This window comes from Leptonychotes weddellii, chromosome 7 (genome assembly GCF_054177405.1).
Source record: "Leptonychotes weddellii isolate Sample4059 chromosome 7, ASM5417740v2, whole genome shotgun sequence".
NCBI lineage: Eukaryota > Metazoa > Chordata > Mammalia > Carnivora > Phocidae > Leptonychotes > Leptonychotes weddellii.
In genome coordinates, this window is record NC_138375.1 from 73,572,185 (window position 1) to 73,596,505 (window position 24,321).

General features: G+C 36.6%; 1 long non-coding RNA gene across 1 annotated transcript in view; it reads right to left on the minus strand.

The window, feature by feature from the left end:
- LOC115938449 (uncharacterized) overlaps positions 1–24,321 on the minus strand; it is a 312,799-nt gene that overhangs the window by 108,079 nt on the left and 180,399 nt on the right. The window contains exon 5 of the long non-coding RNA XR_014147053.1: positions 4,824–10,937. This is a non-coding gene — a long non-coding RNA (uncharacterized LOC115938449). The remainder of the gene's footprint in view (positions 1–4,823; positions 10,938–24,321) is intronic.

The window sequence follows — 24,321 nt, forward strand, 5'->3', positions numbered from 1 at the left end:
ATGATACAGGAAATTCTATAACACCAACAACGAACAGAGTCTAATCAACATTTATGGAACAGTCCACCCAACAACAGCAGAACTCACATTCTTTTCAAGAGCCATAGAACATACACTGAGATAGACCATATCATAGGCCACAAAACAAATATCAACAAATTATAAAGAATTCAAATCCTAAGAGTGTGTTCTCTTACCATAATGAAAGTAAACTAGAAATCAACAACAGAAAGAAAAACAATACATTTCTAAATAATCCACAGCTCAAGAAGATGCCTCAAGAGAAATCAAAAATTACATTGAACTGAGTGATAATGAAAGTACAACATATAAACATTTGTGGGACACAGCTAAAACAATGCTGAGAGGGAAAATTATAGTACTAATGCTTACAATAGAAATGAGGGAAAGTATCATATCAGTAATCTAAACTTCCACCTCAAGAACCCAGGAAAAGAAGGAAAAGTAAACCCAAAATAAATAGAAGAAGGAAATAATAAAAAACAGAAATCAATGAAACCAAAATTTGGTTCTCTTTAAAGATTAATAAAATTGACAAATCTCTAACAAGACTGGCAAAGGAATAAAAGAGAAGCCACAAATTACCAATACCAGAAATTTAAAAAGGGATATCATGACAGACTCTGCATAATACAGGAATACTGCAAATAAGTGTACAAACATAAGTCTGATAATTTACATGCAATGGACCAACTCTTCGAAAAGCACAAAGCACCACAACTAACCCAGTATGAAACAGATAAATTGCATTGTCCAACAATTATTCAGGAAATGATTATTTCATAATTTAAAAATTCATAATTTAAAAGCTCAAAGAAAATCTCCAGCCCTTGATGGTTTCACTAGAGAATTCTTCCAAATGTTTATAGGAGAATTAAAAAAACAATTTTATGCAATCTCCTCCAGAAAACAGAAGAGGAGAGAGCAATCTCAATTCATTTTATGAAGATAATATACCCTGATAGTACACAATGTGAGTATAAGAAAAGAAAACTACAGGCCAATATCACTCATAAAAATACATGTAAAAGTCCTTAAGAAAACACTAGCAAATAGTATTCAGCAATAAATAAAAAGAATTACATACCATGACCAAGTAGAATTTATTCCAGGGATGCAAGTTTAGTTCAATATTTGAAAATCAGTGTAATCTACCATATTAATAGTCTAAAGGAAAAAATATATGATCATATCATTTGATAAGAAAAAGCATTTGACAAAATTAAACACTCATTCATGATAAAAACTCTCAGAAAAGTAAGAATAGAGGGGAACTTCTTCAACTTAATAAAGCTGACATCATACATAATGATGAAACACTACATGCCCTTCCTCAAAGATCAGGAACAAAGCAAAGAAATATGTACTCTTATTCAACATACTACTGGAAGTTGTAGCCATTATAATAAAGCAAGAAAAGGAAATAAAAGGCATACTGATCAGAAAGAAAGAAGACTATCCTTATTTACAGATGACATAATTGTCTACATAGAAAATTCCAAGAGCTCTACAAGAAAACTTCTAGAAATACTATGTGAATTCAGCAAGGCGGCAGGATACAAAATAAATATTCAAAAAATCAATTTCACTTCTTTGTACTAACAATGAACACCAAAATTAAAAATATACCAATTACAGTCATTCAAAAAAATGAAATACTTATATGTAAATCTAACACTATAGTACTATATTGTATTTGCATTTGTATGCCAAAAACTACAAAATGTTAATTAAAGAAATCAAAGAAGATCTAAATATATGGAGAGACATACTGTGTTCATGGACTGGAAGACACAAGATAGTAAAGGTGTTGCTTCTTAAATTCATATACAGCTGAGGGGCGCCTGGGTGGCTCAGCTGGTTAAGCATCTGCCTTCGGCTCAGGTCATGATCTCAGGGTCCTGGGATCGAGCCCCGCATTGGGCTCCCTGCTCGGCAGGAAGCCTGCTTCTCCCTCTGCCACTCCCCCTGCTTGTGTTCCCTCTCTTGCTGTCTCTCTCTGTCAAATAAATAAAATCTTTAAAAAAAAAATTCATATACAGTTGACCCTTGAACAACACAGGTGTTAGGGATGCTGACTCCTCACACTGTCAAAAATCCACATACAGCTTTTGACTTTCCAAAAACTTAACCACTAATAGCTTACTGTTGATTGGAAGCCTAACCTGTAACAAAAACAGTCTATTAACACATATTTTCTATGCTACATGTATTATATACTATATCATTACAATACAGTAAGTTGGAGAAAAGAAAATGTTATTAAGAAAATCATAAAGAAAACAAAATACATTTAGAGCACTATACTATATTTATCCAAAAAAAATGTGTATAACTAGATGTGAGCTGTTCAAACCCATGTTGTTCAAGGGTCAACTGTATAGGTTTAAACTAATTTCCAGAAGCTTTGCAATTACAGGCAAGATTATTCTTTATTTATGTGAAAAGGCAAAGGAACTACAATATTAAAAAAACTAATTTTCTAAAAGAATAATAATGGGGGAGAAATCAGTCTACCCAATTTCAAGACTTATTGTGTAGCTACAATAAACAAAACTGTGCAGTGTTGGTGGAGTGATAGACACACAGATTAACAGAACAGGGTAAAAACCTAGAAAGAGACCCATACAAATTTGGCCAGCTGACTTTTGACGAAGGTGAAAAACAATTTAACGAAGAAAGGATAGCCTTTCAACCCATGGTGCTGGAGCAATTGGACATCTATAGGAAAATAACTAAATAAGAACCTTGGCCTAAACCTCTCATCTTATATAAAAATTAATCCAAAATGGATGATGGATTTAAATGTAAAATCTAAAACTATGCTACCTTTTCAATGTTAGGAAAAAAACAGGAGAAAATCTTTGGGATTGAGATCTAAGTAGAGTTCTTAGACATGACACCAAAAATACAATCTATAAGAGGGAACATTGATAAACTGGGCTTCATCAAACTGAAAACTTTTGCCCTGCAAAAAACTATAAAGAGGATAAAAAGACAAGCTACATACTGGAAGAAAATATTTGTAAATTACATGTTTGACAAAGGACTGGTAAGGGTATATTAAGAACTGTAAAAACTCAACAGTTAAAAAACAAGCCATTCAATTAGAAAATGGGTAAAAGACATGAAGATGTTTGTCCTTGACATAGTAGTCGTTTGCAGAAGACTTGAATTTAAAGACTATAAAAATGATATATAGATATGAACTTCACACGCTGGACAAGAAACTAAAAAAATAAACAGGCTGTACTTTGGAATTCCTAGTCATGATATTATTTAGGACTAAATAATTCAGAATGTTTAGGTGCTAAACTAATAAACTGTAGGTCAACTTCTGTGGGTAGAGCTGGGGTCTTCACCATATGGCATTCTCAATGTCAATCCCAGGAACGGTCTGAACTAGAAATGTGGGGGACTCTGGGGAATGAGACTTTTACTGGAGAGATGAAAACCTCTCTTCTCCTTGGAGGCCTCTTGGGAGTATTTCAACATTCCCAGACTGAGCTAGTGAGTAAGAAATGCCTTTAGCCACCCTTAGATATGGCTGTCCTAGAAGCCATATTGTAGACACAAGTTATTCTGTGTGATACTTCCCAATATCGCTCTGGTCCACTCCCATGTTGGATGAAATTTTGTGGGAATTTCAGCCTGGTCTCTGATGTGTAGAATTTGAAGAGGAACTGGTTTCTGCTTTGCCCTGAGTAGCTAAGGGTACAGAAGGGACCCCTGCCACCCAAAACCAGGTCAGAAAGATGGTTAAACATCTTTGAGTGTCAACTTCACAAGGGTCACTGAAAACAGAGGCAACGGGCAGTGGCTTTGCCCAAATGAAAGAACATACAAGACCTGCTCCATCCTGCATATCCTTTGGAACATAGGGAAAGTTGGTGGAACATTTGAGAGAGGTGCTAATTTTGAGCAATCAGGCTGCTCTGTGAGACGAGCTCAGATCACTTGGGTATTTAGAGGAAATAAGATAATATTTTGTAGTCATTGGTTGTTGAGGCTGGTACATTTGGGTTTTACTAAGTTAGAGAAAAGCTCAATTTCCCCTTTTCAATAACACAATGTCTTTTCATTAGAAGCCTGAAATAGCAGGGTTTTTCTCTGCTCTTCCATTCCTTTGGAACCCTACTCATAATTAGCTTCCCACAACTCCTAGGTTTCTTCCACCATTACTCATCATCCTGGTCTATTTGTGTTACAGATTATGATTCTCAACCTCCATTGGCTTCACCAAGGTTAGTACCATTTTGTTATTTTAAGTCTATATTGCTAATCTTTGGGGAACATACCTACTTTTCCCTTATTACTATATTTAGTACCTTCAAATTAATCTGATATATTCACAGAGGTTCTTAATCTGAGGTCTTGTGGCTATGGAGATGCATGGATAAAATTCAAGCTGTCTGTGAGTTTGGACAGGAAAAAAAGTCACATCTTTATTTTCATTAACCTCTAACCCTAGTTGAGCATTTCCTTCTTTTATTAATGTAAGCAACAAATTACAATGAAATAAATGGAACATAAAATCTACTTTTATATTGAATTCTAATTGTTTCAGGTATCTCAAAATTCACTTATGTTCATCACTAGTTAAAATTATGATTGTTATTAGATGTGCCACTAGATCTTGTTATTTAATATGTCATATATGAGTATATCACACAAAATATAAAACACATATATTACATCATAAATTTAAAAAATATTTTGATAACTCTTTCAATCAATATAATTGGTTTCTTCTTAACCCTATGTATTTATGTAAAAACAAACAAAGAAAACAAACCACCAACCTTATTCTGAGAAAGGATCCATAGGCTTAACTGTCCAAGGGAATAACAGCACTAGAATGATTCAAAATTCTTGGAAGAGCCAAATGTCTCTACAACACAATGGCAAAAAGATTAAAAGCAACCTAAATGCTCAATGACAGAAGATTGGTGAAATAAATTATGATGTATATTTAGAGTAGAATATTATGCAGTCACTCAACAATGCTATAGAACACTGTTTAGTGGCATACATAGGTATATATCACAATGTTTTATAAAAGAAAAAGTTGTACATGATTATTTTTTGTAAATCAAACACACATATACATATACTTACAATACACATATATAAAAAATGGGTGTCAAGATACAGAAAAATGCTAACGCTTATTTACAAATGGTGTGTAATAATTTTTACTCAACTCATTTCTGAAAATTTTCTATCAGATTTTCTATTTTTTGCAAGAAAAAGAAAAATTATTATCTTTAAAGAAATGAAGTCCTAAGAAATGATCCAAAGGAAATGTCATTCCTACCCCTGATCACCTATACATTCATTCATTCAACACATAAACTTCAGCTCAGTGGTTAATGTTATAGGATGAAGTAATATTATCTACAAGATCCACTATCATTATGGAAAAACATTTACTGATTTTCATACAAATAATTTTGCAGCTGAACCAGTAAAAAAGTTAATTAAGTATGATTTATCAATTTTCTAGGCTATGGGACCCAAAGTCAAATCTGTCTTTAGCACAAGTATCGGATATTCATTCCTTTCAAAATTGTGTCCCACCAACCAATAATAATTTTGTCTTCAGAAAGTCCTTTCCGTCTTTTTTATTTTTGCTGATTTGTGTTTTTGCTTTTTGAGTGTCCTGTAACAAATAACATAAATTTAGTTTTCCATCATACAAATCCTATTAAAAAATAAGCATATTTTATAACAACATATGTTTCTGAATTCACATTCCCCACAACAAAAACTTCTATTTCCTCTATAACTGTGCCATACTTTACAATTTTTAATAATTCTGAATCTTATACTGGAAAAGATATTCACTGTTATTTTACTATATCTAGGTATTAGGAATTCCAAATGCTACTGAGATAAACATGACCATCAGACTCCTTATATGCTAACCTTTTGCTAACATGTTATATGCTAACATTAGCTGGAAAAAATATACTAAGTTTTAAAAATGCTCCTAACTAAAGGTTTATGACTTTAAAATACAACTCTTCTAAAATTAGACATTCAGCTAATATGCAAGATGTGACTATAAAGTAATTGGCCTGATATTATTGTTTTTGTTCATAAAAACACCAGAAATTACATAAGACAGGATGTCATCCCCTCTGAGTAGTCACCTACAGGCTAACTTGAATGACACTTACCTTTGCCCAGAACAATATCAGGACCTTTCTTTTGGACTTGTCTTTAGTCTGTTCCTTTTTATTTTAAACATATGTCTTCATAGGCAGCCAAATTTTGTCCTTTTGAGTTGGATTTGATCTTCATCGATAGCTAAAAGTAATCTAGAATAGGATTGGGGCCTTGGATGTACCAGGTAGAATGAAGTAGATATGAAAGAAGGATTGAGGAAAATGCAGGATGACACTCCATGTGAGGGGTGATACTCAAAGTACTCAACAAAAGGTATGAGAGGACAGAGACCAATCAAAACAGATGTCACTGGAGCAAGGTCCTGGAGAACACTGACCAAGATCCAGGTATTAATTTTTTAGTTGCTGGGTTGTGAGGTGTTCTAAAGAGTCCTAGAAGACAAACTGTAGCATTGGGGATAGGTGGGCATATGGGGGTTTCTGAGCTGTGGCATTTACCAAACAATAAAGGAGATTTGAAGTATTTTAATATCCACTATTAGTCCTTCCCAAAAGTGAAGAGGCCAGTGCTGTTTATGTGTAGCTCAGGCATTGACTCTGAAGGTATTGCCCAAGAGTTGTTTGAAGGTGTTGAGAGCAATAATATTGGGATAAATGTACAGGAAGCCAGGGTAACTATTTTGAAGGGCATTGCTTATCTGAATATTTAGATTCTTTAAACTCATTTAGAACAGGCACCATGCCTATTTCATTTTTCTCCCTAGCTCCTAACATAATGCTTGGCATATAGTGGTTGCTTAATAAATATTTGTTGAATGAATGGTATGTTTGTTAAAGAAAAAATAACTTCAAAGTAAAATCTCATATTTAGGGCCTTTTAAAATTTTTATTTTTTAAGGCTGTAAACTCTTCATTCTATTGGAGATAATTCTAAAAATCTCTTTAAAGAGAAAAATCTACCAATATTTATTTCTGACTCAAAATACTTTGGATAGCTGCCTACTTCTCTCTGGAAAGCAGTCCTTTTCAATGCTGTTTTCATTATCACGACTTAAAAAGCCACACGTCGATGAGAATCTGTCTCTAACTCCTTGAAGTTCCTATTATTTCTATTCACAAAGAATCTTCCTTTTAGCAGGTAGGACTTGAGGCTTTCTCAAGGCTCGAGCTGCTATACCGTGACTGTCGTCAAATATTTATCAGGCTATGGGTGTCTCGTACTATGCATCATACATCATTTACTTCTCCTAACATCACAGATCAGAAAACTGTCCCAGAAGAGCTAAGCAACTTCCCCAGATTTGCACAGCTAGTAAGTGGTGAAAATATGTTCTGAATTCAGGCTCCAGAACTGAGCACCCTTAACCAACACAGTATAATAAGGAACAAGAGCTTGTTTATCTTATATAGACAGGATAGAAATTGAAGGATTTCCCATACCTAAGAAGTACCTCATTACATTGACTCTCAAAAACTAGGTTTCAGGGGCACCTGGGTCTCAGTCGGTTAAGCGACTGCCTTCGGCTCAGGTCATGATCCCAGGGTCCTGGGATCGAGTCCCACATCAGGCTCCTTGCTTAGTGGGGAGCCTGCTTCTCCCTCCTGCTCTGCCTGCCACACCCCCTGCTTGTGGGTGCTCTCTCTGTCAAATAAGTAAATAAAATATTAAAAACAAAACAAAACAAAAAAACAAAAAACAAAAAACTAGGTTTCAGAGGGAGATTTCATTTTACATTCATTTTACAAGTGATACTGAACACATATGATGTTGAGGCACTGTTCTAGGTTCTGGGAGGACAGGTGAGAGATCCATGATCTCTTACTGTTTTGTAAACATAGTGCCTAGAAATTTACTCAAGTCTTCTATGGCTACTTTTTTCATTACTCCTAGTGAGAGGAAAAAAACTGAACCCCTGTGTTCAGTCTGAATTTTGGATCCTAAGCAGTCATCATCCTTGATGAATTGCATAATAGACATATCTCTAGAAGGGAGGACATCTACTATTTTCTTCCTTTGGCTTCCCTGGGGGAATATCTGATCACCTTTGACATCCTGTCCTTATAAGGAGAACAACAGAGGGAGGGGGAAGGCGGAGGTTACATGTGAAACACGTAAACTACTTGGAACACAGGTATCATCTAAACATTCCATTAATGCGGGCAGCATTTCTCTGTCACTGCAGGATTACCTGTATAATGCTGGTATTCAGAGCAAGTTCCCTACAGGCTAATGCTTTCATATACAAATTTTAGGCTTTAGGAGGCATTTCAAGTTATACAGTGGCTTCATGTATTATCATAATTTGGAAGAGTAGAAACATTAACTGAACTTTGTACCTTCCTTGAATGATTAAGTTGTACTTTAAAGGGAGGTTAATAAATAACCAAAGAGAGGGATACTAAAGAACTAAACCTGGAATAGTAAACTGTACTAAATGCCCCCAAGCAAGCTGAGAAATACAAGAAAATACTTTTTCACCATAAATCGTCTTAACATATGCCGAAAGATTGGTCTGCTGTAAGTGGAGTTGGTGACTCCACTCTGCCCTGTTAAGATTTCAAGGTAAAATAAGGGTTCCTGATAACAGCAATAACAAAACAACAAAGAATTTTTCCCTAAAACCCCAAATTCTCAATATTAGAGTCATTCTAATGTTCTCAATTATTTATTTTTATTTTTTTCTTCTTATTGTATGATACATGGCCTCAAATTTCCTTTTTGGAACAAAGTACAATATAAACTTTTAAAAAGAAGCAAACAAACAAATACATAGATAAATCATACTCAGGAGAGTCCTTTCTTTCACCTAAAGATTTGATCTGTGGTAAACTACAAATTTCTTTGGGAGAGATCATGTTTTAAACGATGTTATCAATATGATAAGAAAGAGTACTTGAGTCTTAAGAGCAGATTTTGCGAGAAAATAAAAAGTGAGATCTGCCAACCTTTTCTGAGAGATAAATGTGCCAAAAGTTTCCCTTGTTCTAATTTTGGCCCAAGAACAAGCATGTGGGACGTTTCTGCATTTGGACTGAAAGTGCTTTCCACAAGTTAGACGATCTGTATGGCACTTGGCATAAGGCTGCCTCCCTCAAGAGTAACTACAACCTTCCCATGCATAAGATGCTTAATACAGACCTTAGCAGAATCTTGAAAAGTCCAGAGATCCAAAGAGCCCTCCGAGCACCATGCAAGAAGATTCATCTCAGAGTCCTGAAGAAGAATCCACTGAAGAACCTGAGAATCATGTTGAAGCTAAATCCATATGCAAAGACCATGAGCCAGAATACCATTCTTTGCCAGGCCAAGAATCACAAACTCCGAATGGATAAGGCAGCAGCAGCCTTAGAAGCCAAATCAGATGAGAAGGGGGTTCCAGGCAAGAAGCCTGTGGTGGGGAAGAAAGGAAAAAAGGCTGTTGGTGTGAAGAAGCAGAAGAAACCTGTGGTGGGGAGAAAGGTTGCAGCTACCAAGAAACCAGCAGCTGACAAGAAACCTGCAGAAAAGAAACCTACTGCCTAAAAACTTATGTTTATTCTATAAAAGTCAAATCACTTTGGACAGCTAATTTTGAATAAAGACCTGTGAGACCAGTGAGAAAAGAAAAACAAAAACTGAGCACCAAAATCTTTGTCTCCCAAAAGTAAAATGCTCAGGTATCTCCACCTTCTATGTTCTGGGAGATAAATCACATTTAAATCTCAAATTTAAAAGAAACTTCTCCCTTGCACTCTTTTATTATATTCCAAGGCAAATAATCAAGTTAACTATCCGGTAGTCACATAACCCATAAGAATAAAATGTTAAAGGATTTTTGTCAAAGGGATTACAGAAAACCAGTCCTTTTACCTCATGGATTGTTTCTGATTTTCTGGTCCTTTAAACTTTCTCCTCCCCTATGTTAAGTCAAATCATCAGATCAATAATACATGATGCTCGAACCTTGAGATTTCAGGCTCAGGAATGATAATGGCACAAGCAAAATAGGCATTACAACACAAAATTGTGCTTTGCGGAAACTATGGCGTAATAACCTGAAAAAATAGTTCAAGTCATAAATATGTAGTGCACTGACCTCCCGGAGAGAATTGTGTCCATAGGTCCGGGAACGATGTCTGTTGTCCAACACCCTCACCCCACGTCTGAGCCCTTGTGCTCCGTGTGGTTTTTCTCTCAGGGGTCATTATTGGGTTTCATAATGATTAGTTTGTGTATGAAAAAGGAAAGCTCAAGACTATAATTTCATACATACTTAAAAAAAAAAGCATATAAAGAAAATGTGACCAAGAGTATACCTGTGAGAAGGCTGAGCTGATGAATGAGTGTCTCAGCATGTATGGGGACAAACCACAGAGGGGAAAGCTTTGTGTCCCTCTAGCTTAGGAATCCCTGCTCTCCCGGTTCCCCCTTCAGACACAAGGAGAGTACCCACAGAGAAATAGAGAGCAGCTGTTAAAGCCAATGAGTACTGGGGTTACCAGAGTCAGAAATTTAGTGACAAAAATAGGGGGGATATTTCTTTTCATTTTGGCAACCACATACTTACAGAGATATTTCTCAGTAAAGGCCTACGTGAAGGGTAGATTGAAGAAAAGTGGAGGTGAAAGCAAGGCCCAGAGGTAAAAAGTGCAGCAGGCAGAGAGGACTTGGAGGAGGAGTTAAAGCCACATGAGGAGTGAGGGAGGCAGTGCACATACCTGGGGAGCAGTTCTTCAGCCTCTCACCTGCAAAGTCTCCTTTCACTACAGATTCTCAAGTCCTCTCCCCTGAAGAGGAAGCCTAGGCTGGAGAAGAGAAAAATCTGGCTTAAAATCCTGGGTTAGCCCCTCACTGTCTGTGGGACCCTGAGCCAGTGACTTCATAGCTCTGCGCCTTCATTTCCTCATCTGTGAAGAGGAATAACTAGAGGAGAGCTGGTCCATGAAAACACCTGCAACATTGCGTGGCACATGGCTCAATAAATGTGAGATTTTATTACATTCTTATCAACAGTCATGTCAACATAACTTCCCTTTTAAAAAAAAGTGTTCAACACACGTCCCATCCCCTCCAGTTGTACTTAAGATTTAACAAAAACATAGGTAACTTCCTCACTTTCCCTTCCTTTGGTGAAATAAATTAAGGAGTTTTCTATATTTCTATATTTTTATTTGTATTCATCTCTGTATTCCTCTACATACAAAAAGTAAATTCTTCAAAACAATAGCATGAGCTAATGCAACAGCCTTCTAGCTAGTCTTCCTCATTCCACTCTTACCTACCTGTGGTCCATTCTATACACAGAGCCTGAGTTATCTTTGTAAAATACTTTGTAAAAGGATATCACTCCCTGATTAGAACCTATGACACTTAGAATAAACTCAGATTCCTACCTGTGAGATCCTGCCTTATCTGGCCCTTGCCTTATTTCTAACTGTCTTTTATACCCCCCCCCCAAGTTTTCATTACAATGGTAGTACACTGGCCTCTCAATTCCCCAGCTTATTCTGGCCTCAGGGCCTTTGCACTGGTTATTGTCTCTCCTTAGAGCTCTCCTCTCACAGCTGCTCCCAGTGACCAAGTCTTATTTCAAATATTACCTCCTTCTCCAAACTATCCCATCTAAAGAAGGATGCCCCAACAATTCTCTAGTCCCATTTAATTTTCTTTACAGCACTTGTCACTAGATGAATTTTTTATGTATTTATATGCAAGTTTATCATCTCTTTCTCCTTATCAAAGCATCGCATCATGAGAGCAGGGGTCTTGTTATACCTAGCATTGTGCCTGAAGTAAATTGTTAGCTCCCACTAGGCTTTTGTTGAACATATGAATGAATAATATGCAAATAGGGCCTACATGCTAAAAGAAGAAAAGGGAAATGTGTTTATGAGAATATATTTCTAACGAGTTGAATGGCTCAAAGGATATTAGGAAAATAATATCTCAGGGATTAGACCTTCAAAAAATTTCGAGAAATGTTTATATATTCAATTGATCGATGGCTTCAGTCTAGTTTCTTATGCTGGTAATTCAGGGCCTAGCCTCCTGTCAACAGTCAAAGCCTTTTAGATAATCTATACAGAGAAGCGTGGGATAGAAACTCAACAAAGACAACAGTCCAGATCAGAACTGCAGATTCTAAAAAAAAGTAAGAGGACCTTTGGGGTGTTCTGTAATTCTGCCTGATAATTCTATTGCTAAGATAGTCACTCAAGCTATAACAGAATGAAACATTCATGAAAATAAAAAAATCATTTCAAAGTAACAAAAGGTCCAATGAAAGTCCTCTTTCACAGAAATAAACATATATTTAACATCATTTTAAGAGTCATTGATCTTATAAATAAAAAATTGTAGCACAAACATGGTATCTGTTTGGCAAGTTTACTTATGCATATTTCATAATTAGGCCCATGACTTCTTTTCCTCATGTGAGGCTAATTTCTTTTGCAAGCTCAAAGCAAATCTTGTTTTAAAAACAGTTCAATGCTCTCAGTTTGTGTTGATGTTCAGATAACTGGTTGTTTCGGACATAACTTTTAAACAGACAGTAATAAAGCACATGATATTAAGTGGATATTCAAATATCGATGCCATAACAAAATGCTATTTCTTTACGATTTTTAGAAAATCCTTCATCACAGATCCCCTTGATAATCTGGACACCCAACTCTGTTAATATAGCTCCACCTTCACTTTTATAGAGGCACCGGCACACTAATTGTTATTTGAGGTTTGGACCAATCCATGCTATCTGGTTTCACCTAAATTCAAAGAAGCAGTTCTCCTTCATTCAATACAACTGACGCTTACAAAACTTCCAGTGACATATTTATTCAGGTTAAACACTTCAAGTTATAAATTTCATCACATTTGCTTCAGTATCTTTTCAACAGATATCATTTCCATTCTAATATTTCCATCCAACATACTCCTTTTTCTAGAGAGTATCTTATGTAATGGGTCCTATGTTGTGTAAAGTTGAGAAATATAACATCTATGCTGTTATTCAAATAGCTGATAACTTATTTTTCAACAGTGATGGCAGAAACCACAGTGCTAGTGCTTCTTAATGATTCTGCTTAGAAATAGCTAAGGTCACCCCTCACTTTTCATTGGCCACAGCAAGACACATAGCCAAGACTGACAATGATGGGGTGGAAAGTTTTGAAAATTAGGGTCATATGTACCTTTCTCCATTCTTTTGAATTTTTTCCCTGTTCTCCAAAATTTCTCAAAGAATATGGTAGTACTATGATCATATCATTTAGATTGTGTACTGCCTAAAATGCAATTTGTCATGATCTGGGGTTTGAATTCATCTAAAATATTTGTTATCATGAGACTCCTCTCATTGTTTATATCAATAACCTCTTAATGTAATGATCTCTCAGTGTTGTCAGCTTAAAGATCATTCTTCTTGGTATAGGCAGAAGAAAAGCGGATGTGTAGTGTTTTCTTTTAACATGATACCATCATTCTCAAGCAATGGACATATAATTTTCATCTATCTATTGCTCTGAAAATAGCACTAAAAATTGCTGCTGCTGTCTCTAGTGGTTTTTGTGAGCCTCAGCTAATCTTTGCCGTTAACTCTCTTGAAATTCTTATCCTAGTCCTTTGTATTCCCCTTAGTTATAGTTTCTCTCATGCACAATTTACATAGATATCTTCCAGCTTTATTAGACAGCTTCTCTTACCTGCAAATATGCCAGGTTTTCTACCTGCTTCCCCGTTTTCTTCCCATTGAGAATATATTAAATTGTGTGACCAGAATTTCATAATTCAGCATTCTTCATCACCATAGAATTATATTAATTTTTTGAGTCTTTTTTTGAAAATGTCTTTATTTTTTAAGAAAATATTTCATCAGCTTTTATTTGATAATCCAACTTTATTCTATCCTCACGGGGTTTTTTTAATTTTATTTTCATCATGATAAGTGTACTCTTTAATCCCCATCCCCTCTTTTCCCCATTCCCCTACCCACATCTCCTCTGGTAACCAACAGTTATTCTCTACAGTTAAGAGTCTGTTTCTGGGTTTCTCTCTCTCTCTCCCTTTTTCCTTTGCTCATCTGTTTTGTTTCTTAAATTCCACATATGAGTGAGATCTTATGGTATTTGTCTTTCTCTGACTGACTTATTTCACTTAACATTATACTCTCTAGCTCTATCTGTGTTGTTGCAAATGGTATATATATATATACCACTTCTTCTTTATCCATTCATCTATTGAGGGACACTTGGGCTGTTTCCGTAGTTTGACTAATGTGAATGATGCTGAAATAAACATAGGGGTGCATATATCCCTTTGAATTACTGTTTTTGTATTTTTTATGTGCAATTTCTGGATCATAGTGTAGTTCTATTTTTAATTTTTTTGAGGAGGTTTATTTTTTTTGATGGCATGATTATAAGAAGCAATATAGCATAAAGGTTAAGAATTCAGTCTCTGGAGATGAAATTTGAATCTTGGTTGGGTTTGAGTTTTTTTTTTTTTTACTCATTTTTTAAAACTAAGATCAGCAAATTCCTAGGTAGAAAGCAGACAAAACCCTATAGATAAGTGAAATGGAGCACAGGAGGCTGCAGCATAGAACAGAAGGGGACCACAGTGAAGGGCAGAGCCTAACTTCAATGGGACTTTGGAAAGGCTCCTAGCTCAGACTGAGCAGGTATACTGGGGGACAGTAGAAATAGGGGCTCATTGAAAGTCCTTCAGTAAAATAGCTGCATTAGTTCTCTCTCTCTCTCTCTCTCACACACACACACACACATGTGTGCGCACACACACGTAACACACCCCAGGATCTCTGCATGCAGAATAAATGGAAATCCAGTGTTCGTTCCTCCAAGATAAAAACTGCGCAGGCACCTAAAGGAATTGAGTAAGCTTCCTGGGAAAAGTACAGGCTGCTAGTGTGAGCTCTGGTTTACCATACCCACTCACCCTTAGGCAAATCCTCCAGATAATAAGCTCTACCTACATACAAAGAGCCTTTAATTCAGGGAAGAGACGTCTTGGGGAAAGAAACTGCCAAGAAAACCTGCAACCCTAACCTGGAATAATCAACCTAAACAAGAGTAAGAATAAGCCTAAATAAGAATAAGCCAGGACTACCAGACAGATGAGGAAGACTAACAGCATTAAAGAGGAAGATCAAGATAAAATCAGCTGTAGACTTCAGTAGAATATAGTGGAAGTGCAAGAAAATGAAGAAATCCATTTTTTTTAAATTCTAATTAGAATACTCAGAAGTTTTTTTTAAAGATTTATTTATTTATTTTAGAGAGAGGGGATTGGGGGGCAGAGGGAAAGAGAAAATCTCAAGCAGACTTCCCCACCAAGTGCGGAGCCTGACGCGGGGCTTGATCCCACGACCCTGAGATCATGACCTGAGCCAAAATCAAGAGTCCAAAGCTTAATCAACTGAGCCACTCAGGCACCCCAAAAATCCTCAAGAGTTTTTAAATGATGTTGTAACCTTCAAAACAAGAACAAGAATCTATAAAAACGGGATAGATCACAGTAAGAACCAGCTCTTAAAATTTTTTTAAATGCAAAACTCAAAAATTCATAAAAGAGCAGTAAAATTTTTAAAATATCATAACACAGAATGAAAAAATACAAAGAAGAAACACATGACAGAGAATATAAGAGTCACAAAGTATCAATCCACAAAGTTCAATGTTCAACCCATTGGGGGTCCAGAAGGAAAACAAAGAAAATAAAGGAAAGTAAATTAAAAAAAAAAAGGAATAAAATGCAGAAAGACACAAGCCATAACATTGAAAGGACCCCTGAATATTTTCACCATCTTATATAATATTGATTCAATAGACAAACTTAAAGTTGAGGGAATAAGAAATAAAACATACTATTATTGTAGGTGAAAAAAGTTACAACAGAAAACCTGAAAGTAATAATACAATACCAAATATTGGGAGAAATAATGGAAGAAAAGTTGAGAACTGTTTCAATAAGTTAAATCTACAACATTGACAGCAGAAGATCATCAATAATAATTAAAATTGATTAATCAAGAAATAAGTTAATAGATTATATTCACCATACTAAATATAGTAATACACATATTACTACATTTATAGAAGAAAACATTAAGAAAGTTAAAAGTGATTTTAACTAAGAAGAATGAGATGTGCAAAAGAGAGAACAGTGTATTTCGTGACTGAATCTCTATAGTAGATTTTTTTTTTTTTTAGTGTCTCATTCTCTATTCAGGCTAGCACTTTTTTGTGCAACATAACGCCTTAGGCCTACATATACAGCAAGTAATGAATCGTGTGATGAAACAGTATGATCCACGGCCAGGCTCTATGGAAGAATGCAGACAGCCCCAGGTGGGAGAGTGGACCACTGACTGGGCTGACCTAAGGTGAACGTCATCCCTTGGGTAACTACAAAGGCATTTGAGCCTCCTTCCAAAACCCCAGGCAAGACTGTTTTCAACTTGACTGAGCTGCCAAGATTCCCATACCTAGGTAGAAATGAGACTTTTCATTGGATGCCATTCTGCCACTATCAAGCTCGGGTTTTCAGTACCTCTATTAAGCTCTGCCCTTGGGTTAGAACTTAAGAATATAAAACACGATTCTCTTGTAGTTGTTTTTGACTTCAGTAGTCCCAGCTACTGAGTTGAAATATTTGTTTCAACAAAAATGAGCACCTACTTTGTGCAAGGCACCATGGGAAATACACATGTAAACCAGACAGATTGGGTTCTCTCAGGGAGTTTAGGAACCACCGAGTGAGAGAGTTGTATGCAACTAATTGTAATACAAGACCAAACGCAAGTGAATTGGAACATAAAGGAGGAAGAGAGGGCTTCTAGTTTAGGAAGGGATCAGGAAAGTCTAAGTAAGGAACTGTCAGAAGTGAGCGGGGATCCTGGGCCTTGAGTCAACAGGATGCCTTCCAGCTAGTGCTGTTCTACAGCTGCACCTTGGTACATAATCTGCGAGTGATGTTATCTGAGCTGTACCTGCCCTGGCCCAAGACAATGCCACTATCTCTAGTTTGAAGTGGCTCTGAATTTCTGCTGAGTAAATGCTACAATCATCCCAAATGCCTTGTTTACCCACACATGTGCATTTTCCTTGGAAGATATGAATTGGTAAAGTATAACGAGTACAGAAGTCAGTGTTGTAGTGTAAGCAAACCAGAACTTGTTTGCTAAATCCAAACTTCTGGGTTGTTTCTATTTTTAATAGCATTTCTCAACATGTGTTCATGTCCCTGCGTCTACGTTTTACCCTCAAATCCGGAAGATTAAAGAACCAGAGAATGTTAAAATTGGAAGGGATCTCGCCTATTATTCAATATAATCCTATCATTTTACAGATGAAGAAACTAGGCCAAGATACAGTAAATGTGACTTCCCAAGGTTACGCAACCACTAAGAGGAAAGACTGGACTTAAACCAACTTTTTGAATGCAGGTCCAGCTTAATTCAGTTTTTGGCAATAGGTCTAGAATTATCAGTATTTCTGAAATAAATTCTAAATAACTTTAAAGGGACCTAGTTTTACTGAGATTTTTTCTACTTGGACAAAATGTACACATATTGGCTACCAAAATACAAAATATTTCTTTTCAAACTATTTTAATTAATTTTTAAATTATTTAAATTATTAAATAATTGTTAAAAAATATATTTTTGTTCTATTGAAGTACAGGGAAATGGTAATTAGCTAATCACCTACTACGTATAATTTTTGTTTCATCGAAGCAAAAACAGGAATTAGTTTTAAAATAGGTACTCTCTTGTTATAATTAATATTATACATCCAGAGACATCGTATTTTTAAAACAGACCATATTAGGATGAAGACTGTACTGTATTTGTTTATGACTATCAGCATATCATATCATAGTAACTGGCTTATAGAATATACTCAATAAATAGTTGAATAAGTAAATTAATATAATATTGCATTTGAATTTTCCACCAACCTTTGTAAAGCACACATTATGTCCAATATTTATATGGTAAAAATCTGACCTATAACACCATTATTTGGATGCGTTCAAAACTTTGCCTACCCTTGATTTAAAATCAATCCATCCTTTCCCAAAATGTATCCCATGATTAAAGGTCTTCCTCTAGACCCAGCTGTAAGTAAATCCTAGGTGAGACTGTGCAGAATACTGCTACTGCTTTCCTCCCTACCTTACCCCAGCCTGAGGGAGGGTTCTGGAGGTGAAGCCCACACCTGGCCCCAGGCCCTGCTCCCAAGCTCAAAAGAGGACCTCTTGGCTAGTCAAGAGTTCAAATCACCAGATGCCTTCTCAGTAGTGCTCTATAAACTATTAACAGGCTAACTAGGAGACACCCTAGGAATTGTGGATGGAACTTCTCACCTGGAGGGCTGTTTGCCAAGGCATAGGATACAGAAGTACACAACAGAAAGAGAACAGAGAGAAAACTCACAAAGTTTTACCAAGAATATTAAGAACCCCACTGAGGAAGTTAAAGATGGATACTAAATATAAAAGGCATTTATTTAAGAATGAAAGCTTTTTTTAATGTTATGCATATAAACAAGAAGTTAACACAGCTCTTATTATCTTCCTCCATTTTATAGAAATAAGAAAAATGTTTTGAAAACTGATGTCACTGAGGTTTTCCAATTGTTTAAAAAACAACAAATGAAATGAGTACTTCTAATCTTTTTTGGTATGTTTATACAACGAAAAAAGGAATGTTATAATAGCCTCTAGCTTGTCTATTTTAATGTCTGCATATTTATACAACTAACTATAACAAAATATTACAAGTTTGGCTTTTTTTTTTCAATTATTTGTATGTAAAGTCACTTAAAGTATAGAATGGTATTTTCCCCTACTCTCCTAGTAAAGATACAACTAAGACCAAAATATTGAGAAAAATAAAAACACGGGATAAGAGTTAGGGAAGCCGGGTTCTTCCTACCCTGGCTTCTACCACTGAGTCACCAGTGATGTTCTAGCCATCTGCCCCCCGCCTCCCTTATCTCCAGCTGAGAAACAAAGGCCTGAAACACAGTTATGCACAGAGAAATGAGGAAAAGCTGCAAACAGTGGTTTGCAAGTCTTGATAACCTCCTTGTGAGCTTGACCGTGACTCTTCAAGACCATTTGATGCCCCATGTCTCAAGTCCACCTCAGAAGGAGGCAAAAGTCAAAGGCAGGCCTTGATGCACAGAATCTGGAAACTCATCAGGATTTGGCCACACCCCAGGAAGAAAAACTTTTGCACTAACTCCAGGGGGAGAAAAATCCTGATATATCAACTTTGCACTTTTCTAACAACATAGAGCCAAGGCCCAAACATAATCTGGAAAATTTCAGCCCAAATGAAGATTTTAAGAGACTCTATCAGGGAATGAAGAAATGACAGCTTGCTCATTTTATGAGCAATGTAAGCACTGCAAGCATGTTTCCTGTTGTGAATATTCTGAGAAACCCATGCATTCTTACCTGATGGCAAGAAGAGAAAACAACTACAAGAAGGGTATAAGAAAAAGAAAAAGGAAAGCAGGATATTCAGTCACAACTTTGTGTATAGACATACATTAGCATATAGAACAATTATCTTGAATAAACGTATCATCTGTTTGGCGTTTTGGTTCTAGATGTAGCTTGGACTTTTCCAGTACTCTGGAGGTTGGATAGCTGAACTTTCCAGCAAGGTCAGGGGGATCTGTTTGCTCACTAGGTTGATCCAAGCTGGACTTACTTATTCCTGCATCCACTGTTTGCATGAAGAAATTACACTGAAAATTTTCTTCAACTACAGTAATTAAATATTTCCATTGCGCTTGTGACCTATTTTACCTGAAATGTGAACATGCCTTATTTTATTTTTTTCTAAAATATTCTTCACCTTGGCAATTTTAATTTTTTCTAAACATTTTCTTTAATGTGCTCTTCCTTATCTATTCTAATTTTTCAAATTTTTCCTTTTTTCATTTTAACTTTCTTTTCTTTTGTCATTTTCTAAGTAGTTAAAAAGGAGAAAAAAATGGAAATAAGCAGAGAAAGCTCACTGGAGTAAATGCTTTCAGCATGATTTTCCCATTGAAGTTTTCCACATGCAGGGCAGGTAAGAAGGAGATAAGGGACTGAGAGTTGTGAAAGGCCTCCCAGCTCATATTTGACTCCCAGCTCATATTTGCAAAGTTAGACCTCTGATATTACCACCCAAGGAGGCTCTATATCATCCCAGAGATATGCCACAATATTAACAGAAGACATTTATCTCACTACGTTAGACGCGTGTCCCATGGCTGATTGTACCTCTTATAGTCTGCTATGAACAAATATTCATTCATATATATATATCTTCATATTTGTATCCTATAATTTCTCATAAATAATAAAATTAAAGTATATTGTATTTTTTCTGTGTCAAATGGGCTTATTTGTTAAATATAAGTGTATAAGAATGTTACTTCATCTAATCTTGTTTGGACACCTCATTCTTAACTATACCTAAAGCTTCAAGAAAAGCAATAAAAAGCCTTTCCAAACTGGTCTTTATAATTTGTGATCAGCCTTTCTAAGCTGGTCACAGATTATAACAAATGTGTTATAGCTCTGAACATGGCTCATGCTACAGAATTCTTTATCTCACCTTCTATTTTCCAGCAGCTCTAAACCACTTAATGTTCTCTATACATGGCAAGCTCTCTCATGCTCCTGCACGTTACTCCTTCTGCCTCAAATATCAGTCCCTACTTCATTTTATTTCCCTCCCAAGAATGATTCAGTTCAATTCCACCTTCTCTGTGTGACTTTCTCTGATAACCCCCTGCATCCATTCACCTGCCAGGCACTGTGCTAGATGTTAAGCCAGCAAAATGAAAACACTGCACCTGCCCTCTAGATGCACGCGTGACACAGTGGTCCAAAGGGGGTACTTCGGGAACATTTTGTGATAAGGGCCAGAAAGAGGGTCAGGGAAGTCTTCCTGGATGAGGTAACAGCTGAATCAAAATTTGAAAGGCATGTAGAAATTCCTTAACAGAAGAAAGAAGGAGGGGAGATCATTCAAAACAGAAACTATGATGAAGCAAGGGTGGGGAGAAAGAATGCTGATTGAGAGGTAAATATGCCATTTAAAGGAGTGCAGATTTCTTTTTTTTTTTTTCCTTGAAGGCAACAGGGATCCTTTTAAGCAGAAGAATGAGATGATCAGATGTATCTTTTAGAAACTGTAGAGATCAGATCAGAGAGAACAAGACTAAGGCAGTTAGGAGACTTATTTGTAAAGGAGATGATATGAGTACTTAGAATGGGAATGAAGGACATGAAAGAGAATTTGAGAATGTGAAAGAGAGAACTGCGTTAGAAGTGAAAGGCCTTCGTGATAGATTGGGTGTGGGACACAAGGGATGGAAAGTAGTCAAGAGTGAATCCCTAGTTTCTCTGCCTTCTTCCTTGGGTGGACAGTGAGACCTTCACTGAGATCAGGAATACAGGAGGAGGAACAAGAGGTGATTGGCTGAGTTTTGAATTTATTGAACAGGAGAGGCCCGTGGAACATCCACGTTGAGAGGCAAGTGTTCATTCCTATGTGTGCCCACTACCTGTTGCATGACCTCATATTACCATGCTGGGATTGTCTATCTTCTACCTTTAACTTTCCCTAGACAGGAAGGACTGTCCAATCTAAAAACCATCCCCTCAGGGTACCTCAATGAGCCTGTGCTCCCCATGACAGACAAGTCTCTCCCATTCTCTCTCTTTCATTAGAGCAGTGCTAACTCAGAAGAAATATCCTGTACAGGGGGAAGTCCATTACCCCTTCTGGAGAAAGCAAAAACATGCACTGAAGAAAGAAAGGCTATTTTCCCCTCTATTTTAATTCAATTTTAAATTCTATTTCCCACCCATTTTCAAAGGGACCATTGTTTCAGAAGAACTGAGTACTTTCTAAGGTAAATAAATAGAGTGAATAACAATCTTGTTTAAGATTCCAACTTATTAACAGAAAACATGTGTAGACTTAAGCATTAAAAATAAATATGCCTTTAAAGATGACCTGGGAGGCTTCTTACCTGCCAAGAACAGAGTTCAAGACCTCAGAAAGTCTGTTTTCCCAGAAACGGTAGATTATATTGCTAATGATGGCAAGGGCATTAAACCATAAATTTTTTTTTTCTCCCTATAATTTTGGTACTATTTAGGTAAGTTTTGTAAGAGTCTGAAATAAGAGAAGTACTCTCAAGACTGATCTTGGGTTGTGAAAATTGGGTCTATGATTTCATCCTTCGGAAGAATGTTTTGAGTTCTTGCTTTTCTTTCCAGACATGTACATTTGGGATGAGCTCTTCTTATATTTGAATTATATTTTAGTGATCTTGGTTCTGTTGGTATACACAAATATAAATTCATTTTTAGAGCATTTTCTGTCAGATATATTTTAGTTTAATTGAGCATTTTTTAAAGATTTTATTTTTATTTATTTTAGAGAAAAAGAGAGGGGAAGGGGGGGCAGGGAGGAGGGGAGAGGGACAAGCAGACTCTGTGCTGAGCACCGAGCCCCACTTAGGACTAGATCTCATGTCCCTGAGATCATGACCTGAGCCAAAACCAAGAGTCGGCTGTTTAACAAACCGAACCACCCAGGCTCCCCTAATTGAGCATTTTTAATAAAGAGTATAGTTCTTTTTTCAATTTATTTATTTATTATTAATATATTATTATTCCAAATTAGAGGATGATTTCTAAAGGTTGTAATGAATCAACATGACAATTACCAGCAGCAGAACATCTCCAAATGGACCATAGGGAGTGGCAGACCCAGAGGCAGGTCAGCTTGTGGAAGAGAAATTGATGTTGTCTTCCATATTCATTACTTGTCTGGTTTTCATATGACGAATAAACAGATGAGTCAGTTTCTCTTTTTCTAAGGGACTTTACATGATTAGGGTCAGAAACTCAGCAAAGAAAAATCTTCCCTGGTTTTATAATGGTGAGCTGATGAGATGCCATAGTGATTCATTTTAAAGGTGCTGGCTATTTTCAAACAACTGCTGAGAGACCTTGCTGTTCCCTGAACTTGGGAGGCTGGTTCTAGCACATGCACAAATTCTGCTTGCCATATGAGCAAAAGTGAGATCATACGGGTTGATGCTGGCAGAGTCTCTGAGAGTGCAGTAATTCATGCTGTCAGTTACTATCAGCAGCAATTTGCTTCTGGATTGGTTCCTGTGAGCACTCATGTGAGTATTCTGCACAAAGGACCAGAGTGCAATATTCTCTTGGATTTCAGGGACTTAGTGCAGTTTCAACATATAATCAAAAGTGCCACGTAGTTCACCACCTCGCATTTTTTTTTAAAGAGACAGAGGCTTAAAATTGGATTCCTTTCTTCTCTCCAAAAAAGGAAGTTGATGGCGATGTGGATCTATCTTTAGAAATCTGTTGGTGCATTAAATGTCATTCCAGTATCTCTACAATAATAAAAATCAAAACTTTGCTTATTCACAAAACTTCACTTATTAGATTCAACTCACATATATGATCAACTCTTTTTTTTTTTTTTAAAGATTTTATTTATTTGACAGAGAGAGACACAGCGAGAGAGGGAACACAAGCAGGGGGAGAGGAAGAAGCAGGCTTCCCGCAGAGCAGGGAGCCTGATGCGGGGCTCGATCCCAGCACCCTGGGACCATGACCTGAGCCAAAGGCAGATGTTTAACTGACTGGGACACCCAGGCGCCCTGATCAACTCTTTTTTTTTTTTTTAAGATTTTATTTTTATTTATTTATTTGTCAGAGAGAGAGAGAGAGAGCACAAGCAGAGGGAGGAGCAGGCAGAGGAAGAAGCAGGCTCCCTGCCGAGCAAGGAGCCCAATACAGGACTCGATCCCAGGACCCTAGGATCATGACCTGAGCCAAAGGCAGATGTTTAACTGACTGAGCCACCCAGGCATCCCTATGATCAACTTTTAATTACTATAGGGCAAATATATTGGGAAATGAAAAGTTCCCTCGAATTGTTTAGTATTGTAATAGTATATTCCGTCAAATTAAGTACAATTTCCACAAAATTCTATGTCAGAAAAGTTTGGATGCTGCAGCCCTAGCTTAAAGGCACATTGTTAAAGAATCTCTGCGGGGACACCTGGGTGGCTCAGTCGGTTAAGCACCTGACTCCTGATTTCAGCTCAGGTC